The sequence below is a fragment of the Poromitra crassiceps genome (genome assembly GCF_964638095.1).
Source record: "Poromitra crassiceps genome assembly, chromosome: 30".
Lineage (NCBI taxonomy): Eukaryota > Metazoa > Chordata > Actinopteri > Beryciformes > Melamphaidae > Poromitra > Poromitra crassiceps.
This window is the reverse complement of record NC_139652.1, coordinates 6106373-6119438: the sequence shown is the minus strand read 5'-3', so window position 1 is coordinate 6119438 and position 13066 is coordinate 6106373. Positions and strand designations below refer to the sequence as shown.

General features: G+C 42.3%; 1 long non-coding RNA gene across 3 annotated transcripts; it reads left to right on the top strand.

Moving 5' to 3' along the window:
• Positions 1 to 3302: 3302 nt before the first annotated feature.
• Positions 3303 to 12866, top strand: LOC310800550. 3 transcript variants are annotated; one of them, XR_014553880.1, is made up of 5 exons: positions 3303 to 3486; positions 6758 to 6860; positions 9923 to 9993; positions 10104 to 10246; positions 12652 to 12866. It is a non-coding gene; the product is annotated as an uncharacterized lncRNA (long non-coding RNA). The 3 variants fall into 3 exon arrangements; XR_014553881.1 differs by having other exon boundaries at positions 10104 to 10251; XR_014553882.1 differs by lacking the exon at positions 12652 to 12866 and having other exon boundaries at positions 10104 to 10487.
• The last annotated feature ends 200 nt before the right edge of the window (positions 12867 to 13066 follow it).

Sequence of the window (13066 nt, the reverse complement as noted above, 5' to 3'; positions counted from 1 at the left end):
ACACAACACAAGAGCAATGCACACATCAAGCAGGCCTTCAACAGTCGCATAGCAACAGCAGGAGCTGCGTAGCCTTTCCTGTGCTTGCTGGACAGGGTGCTGTGTGACAGTGCTGCGTGTGGTTTATGAAGCTTGCTCAGAGACTACCTATTAGATAGAGACAGCCCCCTGCAGGCTCTGCCAATAAGAAGAAATGGTACTCTGCCAGGTCTCCTAAATGGCCACGTGGTCACCGCTCTCCCCTTGACGTGTTGTGGGAGAGAGAGAGAGAGCCTGGCGATGCAGGGTTAGTGCTGACCTAGCAAGATAGCTTGAGCTGTAGAGATCGTGAGCTCCCAAACTCCACACAGACACACACACACACGCACGCACGCACACACACACACACACGCACGCACGCACGCACGCACGCACGCACGCACACACACACACACACACACACACACACACACACACACACACACACACACACACACGTCAGTCAGTCAGTCCACTCTCCACACAGGACACAGAGTGTTTGACTTCTCTGCAGAGAAACTTGGACTTTGGACTTTAACACTCTTAGTCCAGGCAAAGTAGCGTTTTACGACAAACTAATTGTAAAAGAATTTTTTTCAGCTTAGATCATTTCTATGAGGTGTCCAGAACAACATACTAAAAGTCCTAAGAAATCCTACTTGAGGAAATATGTTTAATTCTCATCAATCCAAGATGTGTGCCAGTAAGGCCAGACAACAATACACCCCAATGGGGCTATTTTTTTCCTTTACTCCTATCAAAATAAAACTTTATACAATGAAAGTATCCATGAAAAGTAACATTTTTTGTATTACAAGTTTTTTGAAAATGAATTTGAATATGCAAATGAGCTATACACTAATCGAATATATACCGAAAATATACCCGCATAGGAGTAAAGGAAAAAATGAAGCCTATCACAATCAAACCTCACACAGTGAAATTATACATGAAAAGGAACTTTTTTGTTTTACAAGTTTCTTGGAAAAATCTATTTTAAATATGCAAATGAGCTCAACACTAGGCCTAATTGACTTGTCCAATAAGCCATAAAGTCACAAGTAAAACAGGGGCCAAATAACTAACACATTCATGTCTATTCAGTAAGTTAACCTATGCATAAACAAGATAAATTTGAAGTCACTTGCCACACTTACCTGGGTCACTTGCCACAAAAAGGCAATGCGATGCTACTTCAAGATGAAAAGTAGTTTTGACCTTAAGCAAAATGTGTCTACAGTAAAATGTCTAGTTAGAAAGGAGTTGGTAACTTAAAATGTTCCGATTGGGTTTCTAGCCTAGATATTGCTGTTGCTAGCTTCTCATAACACTGCAAAGCTACTTTACAAACGGTGGAAGTCTGATGTGTGGCCCGCCTGGTCTGAAATACTTGCTTACTACAAAAAGAGAAGCAGTTTTGGTGTCTGGCAAAATTATTTAAAGAGCTGGAATGTCTGGAAAGTGTGTCTATCTGGTTTTTCATCTGTCTTCTGTGTGAGAGTGAATCGTTTAGTTGGTAAGAATGACTTCTGCCATTAGGGAGGTACGGTGGTGCAGTGGTAAGCACTATCGCCTCACAGCTCGAAGGTCGTGGGTTCGATTCCCACCTGGGGACGAGGTGAACGCTGAAGGAATGCGTGCCCGTCCGCATGTCCTCGAGTGCCCACCGCCCGGGTGGGGTCGGCAAAAGGGCCTTTCTGTGTGGAGTTTGCATGTTCTCTCCGTGCCTCCCGGGGGTTTCCTTCATATAGGAAGCCCCTTCACAAAAACATGCAATATCCTGGTTGCTAATGTGGTTCCTCCTCTGGTCGTTAAGGGCGCCTGTTCAGAGGGAGGGGAACTGGTTGGAATAGCGTGAACCTCCCACGTGCTATGTCCTACCGGTGAAGCTTCCTCTGTCAGGTGAAAAGAAGCGGCTGGCTAACTGCCCATGTCTCGGAGGAAGCATGGAGCCAGTCTCGGCTCTCCCCAGATCGGCAGAGGATGGAGTAGCAACCAGGATTGAGAAATCAAGTGAGCACTAATGGGGAATAAAATGGGATAAAAAAATCGGGGGGAAAAAGAAAAGAAAAAAAAAGAATGACTTCTGCCTGTTATCTCGTAATCTTACCAACAATACCAATTATTTGTAAATCTACCAGCCCAAAATGTAATCTCACCACATTACTAATGACTAAGATGGCTATTCTGACTTTCTGTCATGTCATTGGGTTAGGCTTGTTCGAAAATAAAAAATAATAATTTAGAAAGCAACTGGAGGCAAGATTGTGCAATCAATTCTTAAGGTCAATATAAGTCTTTTTGTGGCAAGTGACCCAGGTAAGTGTGGCAAGTGACTTCAAATGTATCTTGTTTATGCATAGGTTAACTTACTGAATAGACATGAATGTGTTAGTTATTTGGCCCCTGTTTTACTTGTGACTTTTTGGCTTATTGGACAAGTCAATTAGGCCTAGTGTTGAGCTCATTTGCATATTTAAAATAGATTTTTCCAAGAAACTTGTAAAACAAAAAAGTTCCTTTTCATGTATACTTTCACTGTGTGAGGTTTGATTGTGATAGGCTTCATTTTTTCGTTTACTCCTATGCGGGTATATTTTGGGTATAGCCTATATTCGATTAGTGTATAGCTCATTTAATTTGCATATTCAAATTCATTTTCAAAGAAACTTGTAATACAAAAAATGTTACTTTTCATGGATACTTTCATTGTATAAAGTTTTATTTTGATAGGAGTAAAGGAAAAAAATAGCCCCATTGGGGTGTATTGTAGTCTGGCCCTACTGGCACACATCTTGGATTGATGAGAATTAAACATATTTCCTCAACTAGGATTTCTTAGGACTTTTAGTATGTTGTTCTGGACACCTCATAGAAATGATCTAAGCTGCAAAAAATTCTTTTACAATTAGTTTGTTTTTTGGTTCCAAAATGAGTTACTTTGCCTGGACTATCTGAGTTAGTTATTAACGTTTGAGGAGAACCTCCAGACACGACGAGGGATTTCACATCTTCTGACTTTTTGGACGAGAGAAATGAGCCGACTGAAGCAGGAGAATCCTGATTTGTGAAAGGTAAGAGAAGTAAAAACGAGGCTCTGTGGTTTTTGGACCATTGATTGAGGAGTTGAAACTGATTCTCATCTAAAGACTAATGTAACCCTGGGTAGATTTACAGGCATAATTGCAGACGCTCCCTAAACGTTTTTTTCTTTGTTGGTAATTGGGAGACACTCCCTAGAATAATCACCACACGGAGGTTCTTTCTCTTCCGCACTGGCCACACACTGCCAACACAGCAGAGTGGGCTCCGTCTAGTAAGAAAGGCAAATAAAAGAGATGAATAAGAATTGAAGCAAGATATAACTGAACAGTTTTGACAAGATAACTTGAGGAAAGTTGATGGGATCAACGTGGGAAACCATAAGATTTCGACTGACTGTTTTATTTTGGTTTGCTGATCGTCCTGGTGAGTCGACATGAGTTGATTTCCTGCTTACCCCGCTAGCCGGGCTTTTCTGGCTCATAGGAGCGCATTAGTGCCCGGCGAACGTCACGCATTTTTCCATTTTACACTGTGACATTTTCCCGTCTAGGTCTAAATGCCGGCTCCTACCTGAGTCTTCACGTGAAGTGAAGACGCTATCCGATGTAAAACATCCTCTTCTTTTAATGACACCTAGTTGTTGCATCCGAATTGTTGCATAAAATCCACTTTTCTGTCTCTCAAAAACCGAAAAGCATTTATCTGGAGCACCTCGAGCAACCCGGTGTTCTGGATTGACTGGCTTTCAAGTTAACTCGCGATGCGTCAGTGGATACTGTGGCAACGCGGGGGCGGAGCTGGGCGGCAGCAGCTCTCAGAAAAAGGTTTGGCTGCCCTCGCGAATGCCTGATCATAAATGTATGTGCCCATTGTAACTGTCATTTTAATAAATATTCATTTGATTGTGATGTTGACGTGCAAGTTCTTTAATGCAGCGGAGCTCGTGACAGTCATCAGCCGCATTTAGAAAGTTTCAGAAAAAAAGGAAGAAAATAAAACGCACAATAAAAATAAAATATAAATAAAATGCCTGATCTCACACACAAATAGAAAAGAAGACACACTGCGGAGCTCAGGACGGTCATCAACAAGTGATGTTCCTCCAATATCAAATAGTGAGAAATGAACAGCTGATCGACACTATAGCCTACATACAGTGTTTCCTGGTTTATTGCTTGGATTAACTTGCAAAGTTAAGGTTGTTAAGGCACTAGGCTACTATCATTAGAAATGTGTTTCACAGAACAGTAGCCATAGTCAGACTACTGCACTTAGTTAATTCTGTTCTTATAGGCAGCTGAGCTCATGACAGTCATCAACTGCAAAATGCTACAAAGACACAATACCTTTTTTAATCAATCTGCACCACAAGGGATAAGCAATGTGACTCAAATTTCAGGTCCACCAGATAACTTGCAGCTGCTTGCACTTGGAGATGTTTCAGAGAATAGTAAATACTTCCTAATTATTAGGATACTAGCCTATATAAAATTAATACGGACAGGATTCCATATCACAGATACAATATTTTACAGTCAGTGTAGTAGGCTACATAACAGTTCACCCACAGCACCCAGAAAAAACTCAAAACAAAACAATTATTTAATATTTTTTATTTAAATAAATATTGGTACTCAAATGTCTTTGTTTTGAAATAGTTTAACATCATGGTGCTGACAATGTGTCAGGAGAATGCATCGAATAAATAAATAAATAAGATGTCAGCATTAACACATTCATACATCAATGGCTGCTATCTACCATGCAGGGTGCTGCCGCAACCATCTGGAGCAATTTGAGATTCAGTATTTTGCCCAAGGACACTTCAACTGGAGATGCTGGGAATCAAACCATGGACGTGGACTGGAGAAGCTGGGGATCGAGCCATCAACCTCTTTGTTTTGGGGTGTATAACAATATCTAGTCTAGGCTACTGTCCTCTCTCCTATCTCTAATGATAGTAGCCTATGTGCCTTAACAAGTTTAATTTAGCAAGTTAACCCAAGCAATAAACCAGGAAACACTATGTAGTGTCATCAGATGTTCACTTGTGACTATTTGGAAGGAGTCAAAGCTACTGTCCTCTGAAACTAATCTGTAATGATAGTAGCCTAGTGCCCAAGCTTAACGTCGCAAGTTAACCCAAGCAAAAAACCATGAAACACTATATGTAGTGTCATCAGTTCACTTGTGACTATTTGGAAGGAGTCTAGGCTACTGACTGTCCTCTGAAACAAATCTCTAATGATAGTAGTAAGTGCCTTAACATCGCGTCGCAAGTTAACCCAAGCAAAAAACCAGGAAACAGTATGTAGCGTCATCAGATGAAGTTCACTTGTAACTATTTGGAAGGAGCATCATCACTCATCCCTTGTGGCAGAGACGGATTATCACAGGCAGCGCGTGCATCACGCAGTGTCTCGTTTTCTATTTGTGTGTGTGAGATCAAATCCCCTGTGCGTTTTACTTTCTTCCTTTTTTTCGGAAACTTTCTAAATGCGGCTGATGACTGTCACGAGCTCCGCTGCATTAAAGAACTCACACAACAACATCGCAATCGGACAAATCTTTATTGAAAGGACAGTTGCAATGGGCACATTTATGATCAGGCATTCGCGAGGGCAGCCAAACCTTTCTCTCCCTGCTGGAAACATCTGCCGAGAGCCCCGTGTTGCCACCGTAACCACTGACGCATCGCGAGTCGACTTGAAAAGCCAGTTAATCCAGAACACCGGAAGTCGTTGTTCCGGGTTGCTTCAGATCAGAGAAGAAGAAGAAGCGGTGCTTCTCACCGTCTAACCGCCCCCCCCCCCCTCCCTTTACAGTGTTTATTTTCTGTTTTCTTTCATGCTCACGTCGTGCGCTCATTTTTCCACATGAGTGATCGCTGCCAGATAATATAGCCGCGCCCACCTGAGAGTCTCACACACACACACACGACGCTCTGTGCAGCTGTGCCTGCCCCCCAGGGCCGGCTCGCCCTACAGGCGAAACAGTTTCCTGCCTGGGGCGCCAGTTCGGCTAGGGCGCTCTGTAGCCCTCACAAAACAACAAACAAACAAAAAACTAAAATCGCTCGTGTGCGCCCAGGCGCCCCCTCCTTTTCTGCACAATCAGTGCCTGAAATTGGGCGCAGGATGTGACAGGCCGCTTGTCACAGACAGCGTAAGTGCAGCAGCTGAGTAGCTGGGGGGGGGGGGGCAAAAGTCTCGCCTAGGGCTCCAATATGACTAGAGCCGGCCCTGCTGCCCCCTGTCATCAACTGAGGGGTCCTAGCGCCCTTCGTGTTATCTCATACAGCACACAAACACACAGGCAAGCAGACAGACAGGTCACAATATATATGCCTCTTCCCTTAAACCCGGGACAAGTGGCGTCCCGTATGGGACACGTCTCTTTTGACCCAAATACGGGATGTCCCGGCTAATACGGGACTGTTGGCAACCCTAAGTAGTGTAAACAACACTGTGGGCTTGTTCATAGCTGCTCACTAAGTAAAGCTACGTTACGTTGTGCATTGTGTGTACCAGTTGACCAAACTTTTGTTGCTACTGTAGAGCATTGTGTTTGAAGCATGTTTAGATAACAGCTTGTGAATATGAGTTAATGTGTAATGAAGATTTGTTCAAAGAAGAGAAATGCAAAACCAGTTGGGAATTGTAACCATTTTTTTCTGTGGATTCTCTCCTGGAAGCATTCTGTTAGAGGGCTCCGCCGTTCCATTCATCTGGACCAAGATCGCTGTCCTCGCTGTCCTTGCTGTCCTCACAGTTGTGAACATCACCAGTGGATTCATAGTAAGCTACCGTTCCAACGGGAGGGGTAGGACCTACCTGGAGCATTGAACTATTTTCTTTTACTGAGATGTCAGGGTTTCTTATTTTCTTTTATTTTTATACTTGTTTATTTGGATCCAACCGTACCGATTGTGAACTAATCTGATTCAGAGACTGAACCAAGTCCATTGTCTTGAACGAACAATAACAGTGTTTATTTTTGAATGAATCACAGTCGATGAATGCAATTTATTTTTCTCTATTATTACTATAACTAAATTGGTGTCCTGTGTCTCATTGTGGGGTGAAGGTCTTAAGTGTCTTTAGCAATTATAAGGGCATCCACTACCGCCAAATTCGTCCCAGAACTTATAGACTACTGAGAACAAGGTAAACAGTAGGCACATTGCCTCCTCTCCTAGTAGAAGGTTACATCACCAAGGTGAATGGCATATCATCCTCGCTATGAAAATCACTCATATTTTCGTTCGTGTATTCTATTTGTTGTGTCTTCACTAACAAACCGGGAGAAATAAAATACCCCCAAATAACAGCTGATCTGTGGAGTAATCCAGTGCTGCGGCTTTGTGCAGGCTTTTAGCGGAGGAATACGGTAGTTGTACGGTTGGAAGAAAAAGCAGTGCCGAATGAAACTGCTGTTTTGCGGAAAAGTAAAGCGCTAAAAATTGTCAAAATAGAGCGTGCATGTACACAGATATCCATTTGTTTAGGTGGGCGTTGTTTTAGGTGGCTAAGTTACGTTTTAATTGTTGACTAGGGCTGTGGCGATTCACTTATCTCCCGATTCGATACTATCACGATTCTTGGGTGCCGATTCGATTTATATTGCGATTCTTAAGTATTGCGATTCTACAATTATTGCGATTCGATATTACGATTGATTGCGATTTTTGTTTATTTTTTCTTTTCTTTTTTCAGTTTGTTTGCTTTTTTACACTAGATTAGAACATGGGAAAAGTTGAATCATACACTAGAGACTGTATATTATATAATGAGTAGGGCTGGGCGATATAGTTAAAAACAGGGGCGGATTGGGATCATAATTCAGGCCGGGCATTAGATACCAAGCAGGCCAGGCCGATATGGGCCACGCGCGTGAAATTTGGGCCGTTTGAAGCCCAATTTGGGCCGTTTGAAGCCAGATTTGGGCCGTTTGAAGTCCAATTTTACAATGAGATGCACCCACTTTAACCCTGAAGTGTAATTATTACTTCAGACTAACTAATAAAGTAATAAAACCACTAGTAAACCAGTAGGCGGCGCCTGGCCTGCTGTTCAGTGAGTGGCCTGACTGCGGGCACCCAATTTTTTTTTTTTTGCGATTATCGATTCTGGAATAAAAGATCGATTAAAAAAATTGTGACATTAAAAATCGCGATACTTAGGTGAATCGATTTTTTCCAACACCCCTATTGTTGACCCCACGTACTTACAGAGAAAAGGCTGGTTTGGCTGCTGCTCTGAGTGCCGGGTCTTGTTCCACAATGCGCCCAGCCTCCAGAACACTGTACCTAATTAAGTTAGTGTATCGAACTAGCTGATAGGACCCCACTTCAAACAAACCGAACTATCCCTTTAAGTCTGGAAATACGAGTCATTTAGTGCTGCTGAAGTCCACAGATGCAGAATTAAGGGTCTAAGACAGGGGTGGGCAATTATTTTTCATAGGGGGCCACATGAGAAACCCAGATTGTTGCCGGGGGCCGAACAAATATTGTCATGCCGTACCCCAGCAACTTTGATGATAGAGAGGGCTACAAAAAAATGTCCTCGCTACCAGAGGGCCAGATTTTGCTGAGCATTGGGGGCCGAATGGCGCCGGCGCAAATTTTTTGGGGGCATTTGAAGTCAGGTTTAGAGGAATACCTCATTTTAAATTAACAGTTGTGATGTCATTATTCAGTCTTAAACACCAATATTTGATCCTTTTCTCACTCACTCCTATGTCATTAACTTTTTTGACCACCTGCCAATATGGCTGCTATATTTTAAAGTTACCAGCCAATTAGAATTTCCACTAGCCAAAATGTTTTTCTTTAAATAAACCAGAATATGAGTGTTAATTTAAGCATAAGTATCAGTAAGTGGCCCGGGATTCTCAAAGCCTGTGTTGAGGGTCACACGAACAAAAATGCACTCTTGAAGCTAAATAAATCCAAAACCAACAAGTTAATTATTTCCATTTTTACTTCAATGTAGAACAGTCATTTCTTACACATTAGATTACTTTTAGCCTTTTAGTCATAAAGATTACTGAAAGATATTCCATACCACACTGAAATGTTATAACAGAAGTGGAGTATTGCCCAGAATAACATGAACATTTGGACACTTATTCAGCGGGTACCTTGCATGTTGCATTCAGGTGCACTGTAAAAAAAAAAAAAAAAAATTTTTTTTTTTTTTTTTGCAATTCCAGCGCGGGCCACACAGGGGGCGCTCGCGGGCCGCATGTGGCCCGCGGGCCGCCTTTTGCCCAGGTCTGGTCTAAGATCACATCTGATCCAAATATTACCATATCATTATCCAAGTGATTTTGTAGATAAACAGTTAGCCCCACCCCCTTAAAAAACAAACAAACGATGAGCCGCTATTTTGAACGGCTCTCAGAAAGGAACGGAGCCATAAGATCCCCTTCAAAGAGCCTTCATTCCATCACTAAATTGAAGCTGTAGGCTCATGTGGAGGCAGAAACCGCTCTTCAAACAAATGACTGATGTGAATAAAAGCAGTAACTTTAGACAGTCCTTCAGTACCAAACTAATATCCAACCTGCATTTTGAGTGTGACAGTAAAGCTGCTTTGAATGAAGTGAATGAATGAGGAAACAGGTGTGTATGGTGCTGTAAAATCTGGAGCTGTCCATATTGCATTGTGATTGGCTAGTTGAAAAGCTAAATTAACAGAAGCAGCTGATAACCTCCTTCATGGTATCATTTAGCTCCATTGTCTGGTTAAGTCAGTCCAGTCCAGATCAAGGCAACAGATCCTGGATCTCTTTATCTCCATTCATAGTACAGGCCCCCTGTCTTACCGTCTGTCTCTGTTTGATGATGTCACAGTTGTTTGGCGGGAGGAGAGACACCTGGCAGAGGAGGAGAGGAACGTTGTCAAGATGAATTCTACAGAAGTGGTGAGAAAAAATATATCTCTGATGTTGCAAAAACACACACACACACACACACACACACACACACAGTCTCTCTGTCCTGATTCTTTCTTTATATCTCTTTATGCAAACAGAGGGACACCAGTGGACCCAGACGTCACCGCTGTGATCAGTGTGACAAAACATTCACAAGACTTCACCTGTTAAAGCAACATCAGAGAGTTCACTCAGGAGAGAAGCCTTACTCCTGTCAGGAGTGTGGGACCTGTTTCAGTCAGTTAGGTCACCTAAAAACACACCAACGTATTCACACTGGAGTTAAACCCTACAGCTGTGACCAATGTGGGAGCAGGTTCAGTCAGTTAGGTAACCTACAAACACACCAACGCATTCACACTGGAGCTAAACCCTACAGCTGTGACCAATGTGGGAGCAGCTTCAGTCAGTTAGGTAGCCTAAAAACACACCAACGCATTCACACTGGAGTTAAACCCTACAGCTGTGACCAATGTGGGAGCAGCTTCAGTGAGTTAGGTACCCTAAAAAGACACCAACGCATTCACACTGGAGTTAAACGCTACAGCTGTGACCAATGTGGGAGCAGCTTCAGTCAGTTAGGTAACCTACAAACACACCAACGCATTCACACTGGAGCTAAACCCTACAGCTGTGACCAATGTGGGAGCAGGTTCAGTCATTTATTTAGCCTAACAACACATAAACACATCCACACTGGAGTTAAACCCTACAGCTGTGACCAATGTGGGACCAGGTTCAGTCGGTTAGATCACCTAAAAATACACCAACGCATTCACACTGGAGCTAAACCCTTCTACTGTGTCAGCTGTAAGAAAATGTTCAGACACTCAAATACAGTGAAGAAGCATCGCTGCATCTAACCTGCTGAAGAGCGCCTCCACTGTCTGCAGCGGGAACCAGCTTCTCTCTGTCCAATTGACCCTTTTCACGGGGGCCATTTTCTGTGGAAAAGGAAGGGTAAACGCAGGTGCAAGCAAAACACTAATGAGGGTTTCCAACTTCTCAACACTCACGTGACGTTTAGTGACGTTTCTGACACCCCAGCAAACCCCCCCGTGCCCCGTTGTTGTTATTTCTTTGTTTTTGCTCAAACCGAATGTTTTATGGTCACTCACAGTTCAGTAGGTCATATGATTCAGTAGGTCATGTGATTCAGTAGGTCACATGATTCAGTAGGTCATATGATTCAGTAGGTCACATGATTCAGTAGGTCATATGATTCAGTAGGTCACGTGATTCAGTAGGTCACATGATTCAGTAGGTCATATGATTCAGTAGGTCATATGATTCAGTAGGTCATATGATTCAGTAGGTCACATGATTCAGTAGGTCACATGATTCAGTAGGTCATATGATTCAGTAGGTCACATGATTCAGTAGGTCACATGATTCAGTAGGTCACATGATTCAGTAGGTCATATGATTCAGTAGGTCATATGATTCAGTAGGTCATATGATTCAGTAGGTCACATGATTCAGTAGGTCACATGATTCAGTAGGTCATATGATTCAGTAGGTCACATGATTCAGTAGGTCATATGATTCAGTAGGTCATATGATTCAGTAGGTCACATGATTCAGTAGGTCACATGATTCAGTAGGTCACATGATTCAGTAGGTCACATGATTCAGTAGGTCACGTGCCTGTTCAGCTCTATAGGACTGAACGATACCGACATGTTTTTTTTTAAACTGTGATTATTTGACATTTCTTGGAATAAATCTTTTAGAAGCTTAAAATTGTTTAAAGAAAAGTGATTTTGTTGACAGTGGGCAGGATTTATGGAGTTAAATGTTTTGTTCCAGCTTGGATCAAACTCTCTGAAGAAATGTATTGCTGTGTCTTGCATTTTGTTTTCTAATAATTGTCCTGTTCATCTCTAACTGTCCAACCAAACATGTAAGAAATAAAAGTTCAATGACAGCAAAGTGTGATTTATGCAGAATTATTTTGAGTTCTCAGCCATAACTCTTGACATCAGATTGCTAGAATGTAACCAACAATGTAAATAGGCATTAATGCAAAGGTGTTGATATAGTTTGGATGGAGAGAAACTGTGATGGTCAAGTGTCTCATTTGTGATTAAACTGGACTGTACATAACCAAAAAGATAGGTGATATGAGAGTTACAGCATAGACCAAAGGCTTTCAAAGTGGGAGGTGGGCCTCCCCAGGGGGACTCCAATTAGTTTCAGGGGAGGCTCAGTGAATGGAAGTGAAAACATACATTACATTAGTTATTACATCAGTCATTGAAAGGAGATCACATCATGTGTGTGATTTGGTTAAAGAGATGTTTCAGAGATGCAGTAATACTGGGACATTTTACTGTTTTTCCCACTTTCCCAGAGTCAGAATCAAATAAATGCCTCCAGAGAAACAGACATATATTTTATAGTCTGAAGCTGACTTGTCTCAATTGATGAGATGGTGATGGGGGGGAAGGAGGGGGCACAGCCTCAGTCACACACATTATCTGATGGTGACTGTTTTTATTTATTTGGAAATCTAACATTTATTTTTTGAATGACTGAGATAGCTCTCTCAGATCAAAAGTTATGAGTATCTGTTCTGTGTTTAAAAGTAAAATGTGTGAGAAATGGCTTTAGTTTGAACATTCCACAACATTCTATTTTCTACAGGAGCATTGGAGCAATGACAGGATCTCAATCTGACAACTAACGGTGCCAGGAGGCGGAGCCTGCGGGACGACGTTAGGGCCCAAATTCCCTCTGACTTATATCTGCGTTTCCTCAACGACACAATGAATCCTGTGGGCTCACAGGTTATTTTGGTTTGCTTGAATAAGTTATGCATTTTTCATTCCTGTCTCCTTATCTCCTAATCAAGCTACACAAGGCTGTGTTTTTTATTCATATGGATTCATATGGACGACCTTTCCAGGTACCTACCAGGCATTTATTGGGGATTTGCATTCATAATCGCTCCCTCCCTCTGCTGTCATAACTGCTTCAGTGCGTCAGTCAGTCAGTCCACTCTCCACACAGGACACAGAGTGTTTGACTTCTCTGCAGAGAAACTTGGACTTTGGACTTT